Raw genomic sequence first — 15,727 nt, 5'->3', positions numbered from 1 at the left:
AAATTGTGTTTATTGTATTTCAATAGGAAGAAATATCCTAAGAAATACAAATACAGAGAATGCTAAGAAACATTAAGAATCTTCTAGACAGTGTCCATTTTTAATCTTTCACAGATATTCAAATTTGAGATAATGCTTTAGATAAGTATAAATAATCACAGAATAACTATATACAAAATTATCTCTATGTAGCATACATTCTTTATTCACTTAAGTGGTTTTTCTAGTTTCCTTTATAAATTATGTAATATGATATATAGATTTATGAGAATAGGTTGAAATCTGTTATTTATAATTTAGGCATCCTTAATATTTAATATAAATATAATTGCAAAATTGATCAAACATTTATTTAATTAAATTATAATATAATTACTTAGCAATTACCTTAAAGGTAGATAAAATGGGTATAAAAACCAAGACTCATGGCCAGTGGCTACAAGACGACTATAGACTAGTGGTTGCTAGTGGGGTTGGGGAGGATGGGGGAGGTAGATGAGGTAAAGGATGTCAAATATATGGTAGCTGAAGGAAACTGGATTTTGGGTGGTAAACACACAATAGAATATACAGATGTCAAATTATAATGTACATCTGAAAATTATATAATTGTATTAACCAATGTTACCCCAATAAACTTAATTTAAAAAAAATTAAAAAATAAAATCCCCCCAAATTATGATTAGTAATTTTTATATGTCTATACATGAATAATATAAAAAAATAGATATAATATTAATTTAAAAGGCAAGATCAAACAGTATATAAAATTTAAGATTACTATGTAACCATATTTATACAGATAGAAATATATTTCACTATAAATAGACTAAAATCATGCTGAAATATTAAGAACGTTTATCTTTGAACTGTAGAGATATGGATTCTTTTTGTTCTATACTTTACACATTTTTGTATTTTATAAATATTATAATGTGGTCATGTATTGCTTTATAACTATAAAACATGTCAAATGTGACTTATAAAAAGGTGATAAAATTTTATGTAGATTTTATGATTTCTCTTAAAAGTGATTATAATTAATTATCTCGGTGCTTTAAATGATAAGCTGTAGTTATCTAGAAAATCCATTTATGTTGAACTACTCAATTTTCCTCAAAGCCAAAATGAAAGAGATATTACTATAGTCAGAATTAAAGTCCAGATTGCCATATCCATGATGGTTCTAGTCAAGTTACAAGTTTGCGGTGAATGGGAACTCTCTATAAGCAAAACATTCCATTAAATGTTCCTGTCCAAATAAAATAGGCTACCAAATTAGACAAAACTTGCAAAAGCACTGTTCAAATTAGAGAGTGCTACACAATTGTTAGTTGTTATTAATTATTTTGCCATGTCAGTGTTCATTTAAATAAGTCAGCTAAAATTTATTTGGACAAAGACACACTTGTAGAAGAGCATTTTGTTACAGCCTATTTTATGTTTTACTTCCCTCTACACTCACATGGTTGGATACTTTTCATCTCAATTTTAAGAACTCCATAAAGCTTAGAAATTGATTGGAGGGTAGAGAGAACAGATAGAGAGATCTCATTTCAAATAAATCAGAACTTGTTACTTTGTCAGCACTATGACATTTGTTACTTTGTTTTAAAACACTAAAATATGTTAACCTTAGAATATGAATACTTACAAAACAATCCTTAAAAATATATAATATGGTCATGTATGCTTCCACAAAAATAGTCCTCCATAACGCTATAGGCTTCAAAATTGAAAAGACGTCAAGTTTTTAAACTAGACTAACAATCAACTATCTCCTACTAAATAATCCTTAGATAAATATTTTGCCATCTGCCAAGCTATAAATAACTTTTCAAAAAAAGAGTTGTAAACATTTGTCTTTTGAGGCATCAGGAGCCCTATTCCAACAGTGATAATGCAGCATAACTTTGATATATTTTAAAAATGAAAAATAATAATTAAAAAAGGAAAGCCCTTATTAGTCTATGTTAGAATAAAAGAAAAAATGAAAAACAAATATATATATACTATATATTTATGATATTTATCATAATTTATACATTGTAGAAGTCACTTTTAACTAGACATCTGCCTTTTTGTTGCTTGTATTTTTGCATTGTCTATTAAAGTATAATTTATATATAGTTAATGCATACTTCATGAAGAAATTTTACCTGTGTGTATATATTTTTGTAACTATTATCTAGAACAATACTACATTTTTATCATACCCACAGAAGCTGCTTTCCAGATAATACCTTTGCCAATCAATATTTCTCCAATGTTAATCACTCTTCTGGTTTCTAGTACCATAATTAACCTCATTTGTTCCAGAACCTCATATAATTTGCATAATACCACATACACTCTTTTGTGCCTGGCTTGTTTTAGTTTGTTTGTTTGACATACTGTTTTTTGGATTAATCCATGATGTTCTATATGTCAATAGTTTGTACTTTTATTGCTGAACAGTATTTCATTTTGTGACTATACTACAAATTGTTTATCTTTTCCTGCTTGATAGATATTTAGGTTTAGTGTTTTTTTCTTATTTCAGTTATTATGAATAAGGTTGCTAAGAGCATGCCTGTACAAATCTTTCCTTGGAATCATGCACTCGTTTTCATTTTTTTCCGTATATACTTAGTAGTAAATTGCTGAGTCATGAAGTAAAAAGATTTTTAATTTATGATATTGTCGAATAACTTTCTAAAGTGAGTGCATAACCATTTGCACTCTGATTGACAGCATCTTTATAGTTGACAGTTTATTACAAGTGCCCACCTTCTGAACTCCTATATAATTTTCTCTGTACCTTCCTGAAGGTACTTATCATTTTTATAACTTTGTATAGAGTTTAGACTAATTTTCTGAATATGTCTGCCTTCTGCCATCAAAGTGGATGTGGCCACATGGGAAAAATGATATCTCACCAAATCCCTAGGAATACAGAACTGATTTCATAAGGATAGAGGAAACAGAATAATGTAAACAATTGCAAGAGGGGCCTGCTAACAGAATACGGTCAAAAGAATACACTTGCAGTCGAGCAAATCTGCAAAGGGCAACACAATTATGGCCACTGTTGATCGGAAACAAGAGATCTTTTGTCAGTAATAATATTAATATCAGGACTGGAACGCAGGCTATGACACCAGGGCCAGTGCTCTCTCCCTGATATAATATTGTCTATGGAGAAGGCTCTGCTGGACTAATGTGCCTTAGAATTCCAATATAAAGATACAAATGAACTAGAGTGAAATCAGGTCATAATGAGTTACCAAGAGAGACGATTGTGAAAACGACAATAATAAATGTAAAATAAATGTATAAATAAGTGTTATGTAGAGCAAGCTGTATAAAGCAATGGTAGAAGAATACAGTATATATATATGTGTATGTATGTATGTATATATATATATATATATGTATATATATATATATGTATAGCAGGCCACTCTCACGATTGTTTACATATACATATACATATACATATATATATGTGTATATATATATACACATATATATATATACACACACACTGATATAGATATAGATAGTGATAGGGATAGAGATAAAAATAAAGATAGAAATAGAGATAGAGATGATTTGTGCTACTTAAGGAAAAATCCCTGCAATATAACATTTTTTTAAATCAAGATTTTAAAATAAATCAAGTATAAATATAACTAGGGAGAATGGTCACTGAACAATTGAGTGTTAACTTGTGGAGGCAGATATAAAGACGTAAGAAAGTTTTATTAGGGATGAGGAGTTAGTTTCATCAGCTAGAGAGCAAATCACAGCATAGAGTATCTAAAAATAAATTTGGTGAATTGTAGCATAATGATGTGGGAAAGTGAGAGCTGATGGAAACCAGAGATACTTGATGAGAGAAATTTTACAAAATAGTAGTAAGAAAGTGCAGGCTTTTGAAAAGAGGAATTACATGTCCAAATGGTTTTAAACTAAGGTAATTATTGTTTCACTGAGCAGCTGAGTTATAGAAAAGACAGAGGAAAAGTAAATCAGCTACTCTTAATTTTTATAAAATTAAGTCTGGGGTTTTAATATGCTTTGACATCATTTATCAATATATTCCCTATTGCAAAACATATCTTGATCACAAAATGATTTCATGAAACCCAAAGGTTTTGAATGGCTAATTTTATCACAAATAGATAAAAATCTAAGCATGTGAAAAGACAATATTCTTCTTATTATCTTTCTTTATTTGATACCTTTGTCCAACCCATACTCAGAAAGTTAAATTTAAGTATCATTTAAAATTTTCAATTCAAGAGCGTTTAAATATTTTTTAGATATTTTTCTTTGGGAATTAATTTATGTTATGGAAATCTATTTACCTTTTATAAAACATGAAAGTGGCTTCTAGAGAGGGTACGATTTAAATGATCAGATGAATGATGCCATGGTAAATAAAATATGATAAAAATAAGTTATATTTGAGTTTGGAGTGAGAGACATTTCCAGATCTCTCCCCTTGAAACAACAATAAGCTGAACATCTAAAACTCAACGAAAATACACAAACTACAAACCAACACGTCTGAGCAAGAGATCTGCGCATAAGAGCTACCACGGGTCAAAACTCTGGGTATTAGGCGGTGGACTGAGATGAAAAAAAGAAGCAGCCAACGTTCCCTGTAAGAGGAGGGGGAGGGGAGAAGGTGCGGAGTATTCTCTTAATAGCCCTACCTGGGAGAGCTGGTAGCTCCACAGGGCCAGCAGTAGGGCCCAGTCATCAGAGCAGAAAGCAGAAAACTGGATCAGCAGAGAAACAACAGTTGATTTTTACCAGCCACGGTTGCAAAACTAAGGCTGAGCGGTAACTCCCATTCCCCAACCCAGAGGGCTCCTCCCTCATATCCTCCAAGACTGAGTACTATGGGGGCACTACGTCAGAATCAGCAAAGCTCTCCCACTGTATCATACCAGGTAAAAGGGGTCAAATACGTGGTGACAGAAAGAAATCTAACTATGAGCAGTGAATACTGCCCATATGTATAAATATATATGTATAAATATATATACCTATATACATATATATATGTTTATGTGTATATATACACACATATATATGTATATGTATGTGTGTGTATATATTTGTGTATATATATATATGACTTATATATGTATACATACCTATATACACATATATTGTATATATACATACATATATATATACATACACACACATACATACATATATATATATATATGTATGTATATATATATGCCTTACTATTGAATTGTGTGTGTGTGTGTATATATATATATATGCCTTACTGTTGAATTGTATATCTGAAACTTACTGGATTTCATTAACCAAAGTTGCCATAATAAAAAAAGGTAAATAACACCCGCCCTCCCTCCAAAAAAGAAGAAAGTCTAATATAAGTAATTTAAGATGCCTCCTTATGAATGTATAAAATAAAACGCAAAACAAACCTAAAATAGAAGCAAAGAATCAAGATAAGAGAAGCATGACAGGGAAAACAAATAAATAGGGGAAACCAGAAGCTAATTCTGTCCCCAAAAAATCAAAGGTCAATAAAATTAATAACCCTATAGTTAAATGGATTTACAAGTAAAGAGAGGAAATGTAAATTACCAATTTGGAAAGGAGACTATCACTAGAGATCCAATACATTTTAAAAGAATACAGGGGTAGTTTGAATAAATATAATATTTATACCAATAAATTTGATAACTTCAATGAAATGGAAAAATTCCTTGAAAGATGCAAACTACTAAAAGAGACACAAGGAAACATAGAAAATACAAATATATCCATTAAAGAAATGGAATTTATAATGAAATACCTTCTTGCAAAAATGCAAAACAAAACAAAACAAAAAACTCTAGGTCAAGATAGTAGTTTTAATCGTGAATTCCATCAAATATCAAGGAAGAAATAAAATCAAACCTTAACAAGCTCTTTTGGAAATGTGAGAGGAGGAAATGCATTCCAGCTATTTTAATGAGGCATGAATTAACCTTACTAAAAGTTTAAAAAAATGTAGACACATTTAAAAGTGGAAAAGTATAGACAAATATTATTCATGAATATAGACACAGAAATCCTTAACAGTATATTATTAGCAATCAAATATAGCAATGAATAAAAAGTATAATACCTCGTGACCAAGTGGAGTACATCCGAAGAACGCATGCCTGGTTTAACATTTGAAAATCAATGTATTTTATATTAACAGAATGAAAATAAAAAACACATGACCATTTCAATAAATGCTAAAAGAACATTTGACAAAATTCAACACCTATTAAGAATAGAAGCTCTAATACGGTTAGAATAGTAGGAAAATTCCTGAGCTTAAGAAATGACATCCACAAGAATCTTACATTTAACACTGTACTTAATAGAGGACTGAATGATTTTTCTTAATTGTTGGAAACCAGCAATAGTGTCAGCTCCCCCCATGTCTATTCATCGTAATACTGGAAGTTCTACACAGTGCATTATTACAGCAAGAAAAAAAAATAAAAAAATAAAGAAATTGTAATGAATTATTTTAAACCGTATTTGGTTTTCCATACAAGTGCCAAAGTAATTTGAAAAGGAAGTGTCGTAGGCAGGATCATAGCCCTTGTAATCTTTTCCTCTTCATGTTATGCCTGTGTATGTTATATTTCATGGCAAAGGGACCTTGCAGATGGAATTAGAGTTACGGACCTCTAGATCATCCTGGATAATCCACATGAACCCATTGTAAAAATGTGGGTTCTTTAAAGCAGAATAAGGTAGAAATGTCAGTCAGATGTGCCAGAAGAGGAGGCAGGAGACATTTGAAGTGAGAGTACTACTTGACTAACCATTGCTGGCATTGACTGTGGAAGAAGGGAGACACAGTAACGGGGATGGCTTCTAGAAGTTGGTGACAACCTTCATCTAAGAACCAACAAAAAAATGGGGATCTCATTCTTAAAACCACAAATAACTGAGTTCTGCCAATAACCTGAAGCAAGGAAATGGATTCTCCCTGAGAACCTCCAGAAAGGAATACAGCCCTACTCCTTGATTTTACCACAGTGAAACTCATGTCATACTTCTAAACTACAGACAGTAAGATAATAAATTTGTCTTGTTTTAAGTTACTAAAGTATGTGAGAACTTGTTGCAGCAGCCGTAGAAAACAACAATATTTTCAATAAATGGTGCTAAGACAACTAGATATCCTTATGTAAAAACATAAACCTCAACTTTTACCACATGCCATAAATAAAAATTAACACGAAATTAATAAAAACTAAAGATTAAACTAATAATTATTGAAAAAGATAACTTCTAATCATAAAATGTTATATTTCCATAAACTAGAAGTAGCCAAAGATTTCTTATATTAGATATGAAGGCAGGAATTATAAAAAAAAAAAACTTGATAAGGTGAACATTAAAATAAAAATTCTGCTCTTTAAAAGACACTATTAGTAAAATGAAAAAGCAAAATACATACTGAGAGAAAATATTTCTAGAGCATGTATCTAACCAAGAACTCATATCTAGAACATATAAAGATCTACAATTCAATAATGAAAAGATAAATAACCTAATAAAAATGGCAAAAAAAATAAATATCGCCTCACAAATGAAGATGTAAAAATTGTTAATAAGCATACAAATAGATGCTCAATATTATTAGTCACAAGAGAAATAAAAATTAAAACCCTAATGAGATACCACTATACACCCATTAGAATAGCTAAAATTAGCAAGACTGACAATACCAAGAGTTTGCAAGGATGTAGAGCAACTGTAACTCTCACATACTTCATGTCAGACTCTAACACAGTACACACACTCTGGAAATCATCCTGGCAGTTTCCTAAGAATTTAACATATATTTACCATATAACTTAGTTTCCACACCTAGGTATTTACCCAAGAAAAATAAAAATACACTTCCATACAAAGAATTTTACACAAATATCTACAGAAACTTTATATACAGTAGGCAAAATCTGGAAACTATCCAAATGTCCCTCAACTGGTATGGATTCTCAAATTATGATATATTTATATAATGGAATTCTATTTAAGAATAAAAAAGGATTATCTAATGATTTGCATGAAAACTTGCAGTAATCTCAAAAAATATTAAGTTGAGCTAATAAGGACAGATAGAAAAGTATATATATGGTATTATTCTGTTAATATTCATTTTAAAAATAGCCAAAATAATTTATAGTGACAGAAAGAAGATTAGAAGTTACCTTCATTTGGTAGATGGAGTTGGAATTTAAGTGCAGAGGTGCATGAGGAGACTTTTAGGGTGTTAAGAATGTTTCTTGCCTTGATTGCAATGGTGGTTACATGGTTTTATACATTTTCAAAACTCTTCAGATTGTAAAGTGGGTTCATCTTATGCATAAATTGACTCAATAAACTTGATTTAAATATGATTTGCATGGGAAACAAACAACAATAACAATAATAGACCCTTAGATGATATTCTAAAGCTTAGCAAATTCTAAATATCTCATTTTGACTTTAAAGTCACTGCCCAATTTGGCCCAAACCCACATTTCCACACTTCTCTCCAGCCACTGACTTGAAGACACCAAAAGTAACTCCAAAGTTTCTAGGAAAACATTATTTGTTATTTGCTATTTCGACTTTTTCTATTGTCTTTCCTTTTTTTAGACTTTTTTTTCTGCACCTGATACTCTTTCTTTTAACTCCATTTGTTCAAATCTTACTTCCACAAGCTTCATGGTCCATGTAAATGCCAACTTCTCTATGATACCTTTCCTGAATCCTCCCCTTTTATATGTACTTCGCTTGATCTGCCCACAACTTTCCATTTTGTGTTAGTTTATGTAAATCTTATTAGAAATAAGATACATATTTTGCTATTCATTACACCACCTTGTCCATTTTATTGCATATAATAGTCTCTATATGAATAATGAATGCATAAACAAATGAATGAATGAAAGTCTATATGCATATGAAAAGGTGTAAGAGGAAAAATAAGGACGAGTTGTTCATTGGGTCAACATAAATTTGTAGTTAAATAGATTTTTCTTCAGTTGTTACAATTTGCAAAATGTAACAAAAAAATTCAGTCAAGTATCCATGAACATATCAAGTATAAACTGATGACTGTCACAACACAAAAGGACAACTTCCAAATATTGAGCAAATCCCCTGGAAACTATGGTGGCACATTGACAGTTATCAGCCTTGGAAAATTGCTTGATCTTTTAAATATCCAAAATTCTTTATCTATTTCATACTGAAGTAGGGACCATTGCATGGTGCTATCATGTACTGTTACATTTTGGTCATTCTCTACTTTTCAGAATTAAATACTATCGCTATATCTTCCTTTTACTCTCTCACCAACACCTCCTTTACAAATCCATTATCTTTGGAAGGTCTTTGACATTCTCAATAAATCTTTCTGCAAAGCTGAGTTTTGAAACTATTTTATTGTGCTATTGATAAAGCATCTCCCTATTTCATTAAAAATTAAATGAAGACCCATGGGGTCTAAAGAAAATGGATTTCCATTCTTTTCTCCTTGTTCATAAGAATGGTTTATCAAGTACAAATACATTCATAAACTGAAATACCATACTCTATGGAAAATAAGCTGGGATTTATTCCATTGTTAGCGGTTTGCATTATAAAATGGCCTCTATCAAATTTATATGGTGAATTTAAGTGATATTTAACCATATAATGTCATCTTAGATGATAAGAAATGGGAAAAGCAAACTTCTATTTGTCATCCAGAGTAAAAACCTTAGAGTAGTTTAAAACCATGTCTATTTTACATGGTTAAATCTAAAATTATATCACAACTGGGTTCAGTTCATTGAAGGATATTTATTCAGAGGAACAACATTCTTCCTGTTTATTTTCATATGAGTTCAGCTATTTATTCAATTTATGTTTCACAAAATTACACAGAAAAAAACAGCATCACAGAATTGAGGTTGGTTTGTAGTCTGTATTTATCGTACCAATCAGAAAACACAACCCAGACTCTTTATGTGTGTTAAGTTTATGGTCATCCTGCCCTTGAATTTCCTGCTTAATAGAACCTCATGAAGCCCTAACTATTGTAGGAGTAAGCATACATTTTCACTTCATCCAGAAATAATTCAGCAATAATCTAAAATAGCTAGTACAACTATCACTCTGATTACCAAAAATTTAGAGAAAAAACTTCAACGAAAACAGGGACCATCTAAAAAATTGGTACAATATCAACAATGGAAAAATTACATTTGAATAAAATAAGCCTTTGATTTTCTTTTTTGTTTTGTTCTTTTGTTTGTTTTTATTATAATTATTGGAGTGACAACGGTTAATAAAATCAAATAGATTCTAAGCATACAATTCAATAATAAATAGTATATATATATATCTATATACTATCTATTATACTATCTATAATACTATAATACTATAGTATTATCTATATAGATAGTATTAACTATATAGATAGTATTATCTATATAGATAGTAATATATAGATAGATAGATAGATAGATAGATAGATAGATAGATAGATATAGATATAGATATAGATATAGATATAGATATATAAATTTCTTTTTGTTACCAGACATTTGACCCCTTTACCCTTATCTACCTTCCCTCTCCCTTTCCCTCTGGTAAGCAAAATAAGTCAGATAGGAAAAAATGTGAACCATATGATTTCATTCATTTGTGAAATAAAAACTGGAAGCAACAAACAAACATGACACACAGAGGCTCATGGACACAGATAGTGGATTAGTGGCCTTTGAATTTCTACCCACCTTCTATCCCATGCCCTTGTGCAAGGTCACTTTGCAGATTAAAATCCTTCTTTGGTCTTTCATTGCCTAAAATAAGGTTTGTCTAGGGGCAATTGCAGTTTATGCCTTATAGTCCTGGCATTATCATTAGTAGTTCCACCTTTCACTCTCAAAGTGTTCTAGTTCAGATGATATATTACATGGTCATCCTAGCCATAGGATAGAATCACTAAAATAATTTACAAATTTCTTTATAGTCTGGTCCCAGGCAGTACTTCTTCCTCTAACTCTTCTACTTATACCTTACCCTCCATACACATGAAACTATTTACTCTACTCTGAAAACCCCATGCATTGGTATGCTGTTATGTTCTTGCCCAAATAGTTCTTCTGACTGAATTGTACTTCTCATTTTTTCAAGTAATGTTTTCTTATTCATTCTTTCTTAGTGGTGCAAACATCAAGTCCTCTGGGATGACTTACCTAATTACCCTGGGCTAAGAATGCGATAGCAGTTTCAACCTTTCTTACAAATAGATTGCTAAACCATATTTCAGTTCAGTGTGAAAGTGCCAGGAGCCATTAGCAAAAGAGTTCTGCCATAGGCAAGGGAGTAAAATGTGGCAAGTGAGCCAAATGTGGCAAGCGAACCTGCTATTTTACTATTCCTGCCCTAAGCAGTGTTTGATGCTCCCTGATCTGTGGTTTGGGGAATTTAATTTATTTATATCTTTTATATCACTGTGCTAGAAAGAATTTTGTGGCTGGCTTATTTCACTTAAGATAATCTTTCCAAAGTTCGTTCATTTGTATCATGCATTATACTTTATTTTTATTTATTGTTGGATAAAATACTACTGTGTCAATATAACATAATTAGTTCATCTATTTTTCAGTTGATGGACATTTGGATTGTTTTTATCTAATGACTTTTAGAAATATTGTTGCTATAAACAATCTTGTACAAATATTGTGTGGATCCAAAATTTGACTCTAATATCCTACTAAATCTGTGAACCTATAATCGAGAGTAATACTGTCTAATACGATTTTCTGTAATGATGAAAATGGTGTGTATCAGAAATGTCCAAAGTGGTAGCTGCTGGCCAGATGTGACTACTAAGCACTGAAATATAGGTAGTGTGAGAAACTGCGATGATGTTTTAATTTTATTTCATTTAAATTAATTTTCATTTTGTTAGCCACATGTCACTAATGACTACCATTATGGACAGCATAGAAGAGGACCTGGGTTTAAGGAAGATAAATATTGACAGTAAAATATGGATTGGTAAAAAATGATGCTATAAGCAAGGAAACAAGATAGGAAATTATTTTAAAATTCCACTTTGAGAAGTTGAGGGTCAGAACTAGGTCAGTAGTAGTGATGACAAGAGGAGAAAGATCCAAGAGACATCTTGGACTACACATGAGTAGGTTGATATTTTGGGGGTAATGAAAAGGAGGACTTAAGCCTTGCTATATGTCTAGACTTCACCTTGACTAGTGTAACATACATTTAAGATTGTTCCTTAATGGATAGCAACATAGAAGAATTCCTTCTAAATTCTGCCAATATTCAATTAATTAAAATCTGGAACTCATTGACAGAAAAAGTGTACTTATTACATATTTGAACAAGTTAACAGTTACCATTACACTTTTAATGATTGCATTATTTTTTTTTCTAAATAAACTTTATTTTTTAGATCACTTTTAGGCTCATAGCAAAATTGAGAAGAAGATACAGAGATTTCTGATATACCCCCTGTTCCATACATGCACGGCCTCTCCCACCAGAGTGGTACATTTGTTGCAATTGATATATCTAGATAGATTAATCATAATATCTCCACATCTTTTTTATTAAATTTATTGAAATGATATTGGTTAATAAAATTATATAGATCTCAACTGTACAATTCAATATTCACATCTGTATATTGCACTGTGTTTACCACCTAATTTTTAATTTAATTAGAAGTTTCAATATTTACTTTTACATAAAAAATACACAACATACAATGTTTGTTCTATTATTTTATTGAAGAAATAATCAAGGAAAAACTTGTGACATTAACTTCGGCAGATGAATTAGTAATCTACAAAGGCCTTCCTACCACTAATGTCCAAAGATGGACATTTTCCTATTATATATTTGCAAAGCATAGTAGGAACTTGGGTAGCAATTACACAATAGCTACTGTATATAGTATTGAATTCACAGAACATACTTCTTTCAGGTTATAGCATTCTGTTATTTAATTGTTAATGAAAAGAAAATTAGGAAACAATGCATGTTTATTTTGACAGTGGCAGCTCTGATGATTAGTAAAAGTGTAGTCAACAAGACATCTTTTATGGAAAAGCAATGAAATGCACAATTATCTCTTTCCTCATCTCAACCATGTTTTTTTCTCAGATAGTCCTTCAGCTGTAGAATATATTTATAGTACAATGATAAAATCTGATGTAGATGTAAGTCATGTGTCTCTTTATAATTATTGAATGACTAAGAGATAAAAGTTTTTTTAGTGGGGTTTCAGAAGAGTGACATATATCATTTAATTAACTCAAATTTTTTATTCCTTTTCTGTTTCTTTATTAGCTCTATACATAAGCACATTCACTCCGGCTTAACTTTCATTTATAAAATCATCCGGTTGCTAGTAAACAAGGATATTCAAATTAAAAAAAAAAACAATAATATTATATTTTATCAGATAGGCAAAAATTAAAATACGAAAAGACAACAAGTGTTGGTGAAGATACGAGGTAAAAGAGAATTTTGTATGCTTCCTACGAGAGTAAAAATTAACATAGCCAGTGTTAGTTTTCTATTGCTGCCTAACAAATGACCACAAACTGAGCAGCTTAAAAACAACAACAACAACAACAACAACAAAACATTATTACCTCACAAAGAGGTAGATTAGCAGCCTAGGCACATCATAACTAGGTCATCTGCTTAGAGTCATACAAGGATGAAATCAAGATATTGGCCTTCTGTCTTGTCTGGAAATTCTGGGGAAGAATCTGCTTCCAGGCTTGTTCATGTTGTTGGCCGAATTCAGGTCCTTGCGGATGTAAGAGTGAGGTTCCCATTTTCTTGCTGGCTGTTGGGTAGGGGTCCCTATCAACAACCAGAGGCCACTCCTAGATCCTATTCACGTCACTTCTCCATCTTTGAAGCCAGAACAAAGAATCTTTTTTGTGTCAAAAACCTGTCATGCTTCAATTTTTTCTCTTCGGGAAGAGCCCAGTCCCTTTTAGGAGTTTGTTTTATTAAGTCAGGCCCACCTAGATCATCCCCCTATTTAAAAATCAAATATGGAATCATCGTGTTGTACACTTGAAACAAATATAATGTTGTGTGTCAGTTATGCCTCAAAGGAAAAAAAAATAATTTCCTGCCTCTAACACTAAGCATGATATGACCAAGAAAAAAATTAAAATCAACTGACTTGGTATTTTAATTATATCTGCAAAATCCCTTAACAGCATCATTCAGATTATTGCTTGCATTGCTGGTAGAAAGTGAATGCATATCTGGGGACCAGGATCTTCTAGGTCATCAGAATTGCTGTTATAACAACAAGCTTAGAGTTCTGTTTTGGCAGCTTAAAGCAAATTGAAAATGCATACATTCTATGATAAGGCAAGTATACATCTACATTTAAAAAAATCTAGAGCAGTTATCACATGCGTGCATCACAAAATATTTTTAAATGTGTGGTGCAACATAGTTTGAAATACAAAATATTTGGTGAAAATCCAATTATCCATTGATATAATACATATATTGTGGCATATTCATATAATAGATGGTACACAGTGGTTAAAATAAACTAAATAAATAATACATACACACATATAAGAGGATCTCAAACACATAATGTTCAGTGAATTAAGAGCAAACTACTGAATAAGTTCAATGTATAAATTATATAAATTTTGTAAGGAACGCAAAATTAATAAGTCATTCTATACATTATAGATGGAAACATGCATTTTTACGCACTGACTCTAGATATAACTTTGCATCTTATCACTTCTTATGACCTTGGGCAAGATACTTAATTATTCTTTTGTAAAATGGTCACCTGTAAAATGTGGATTACTATGAGGATTATATGAGCAAATCTTTGGAACATGTTAATAACTGTCTGGCACATACTAAGTACTTTAGTATTTGTTAAATAAATATAAAAAACAACAATATAAATCTTGAACTGTACAGACATTTTCTGAACTGTTATAGTGAGTGTCTACCTCTGGGGAGGCAAGAAGAGAATTTATAGTGTTCAATGTAGTCTTCCACTTCATCCATTAATTTATTTTAGTTCATTCTAGATGGTAAAAATATCAGTTTTTTTTTCCTTAAATCTACTTTTTGTTATTTTAAAAATTAAAAGTCAGGAACCACATTTAAAATTACCACTATTAAAAATATCTTGATTCTTAAAAATTAGAGTTATAATAGATGATCTTTAATAGTCCTTATAGACCTATACAATTTTATCATTCATTAATCTTGCTCCAGGCCATATATTCTGTAGACATGTTAATAATAAGAGATGAGTCTATGGTCATGCTACCCTGAACAAGCCGGATCCCATCTGATCTTGGAAGCTAAGCAGGGTTGGGCCTGGTTAGTACTTGGATGGGAGACCACCTAGGAAGACCAGGTGCTGTAGGCATAAAAACAAAACATAAGAGATTGTAAACTGACAAAGTTCTTGCAATCTGTGAGGTCAACCAAGGGTTGCCTCACCAATAAAATAAAATTAAAAAAAATAATAAGAGATAAGCAAATTGTCTTATGTATTTACTATGTTTTTAGATATACAAAGTGATGTTAAGAAAAGTTTAATGGTTCGTATAGATTCCAAAAGGTAATCACTTTCCTCACCTGATTTCTCATAAGTACAGCTTAATGCACAGTA

At 31.1% G+C, this 15,727-nt stretch overlaps 1 pseudogene; it reads left to right on the top strand.

The window, feature by feature from the left end:
- Positions 1–15,362: 15,362 nt before the first annotated feature.
- On the top strand, positions 15,363–15,481 carry LOC120612272 (uncharacterized; annotated as a pseudogene).
- The last annotated feature ends 246 nt before the right edge of the window (positions 15,482–15,727 follow it).

The sequence above is a fragment of the Pteropus medius genome, unplaced genomic scaffold (genome assembly GCF_902729225.1).
Source record: "Pteropus medius unplaced genomic scaffold, Ma_sr-lr_union100, whole genome shotgun sequence".
Taxonomy (NCBI): Eukaryota; Metazoa; Chordata; class Mammalia; order Chiroptera; family Pteropodidae; genus Pteropus; species Pteropus medius.
Note: the sequence above shows the minus strand (reverse complement) of the source record. Positions and strands in the feature narration are given on the sequence as shown.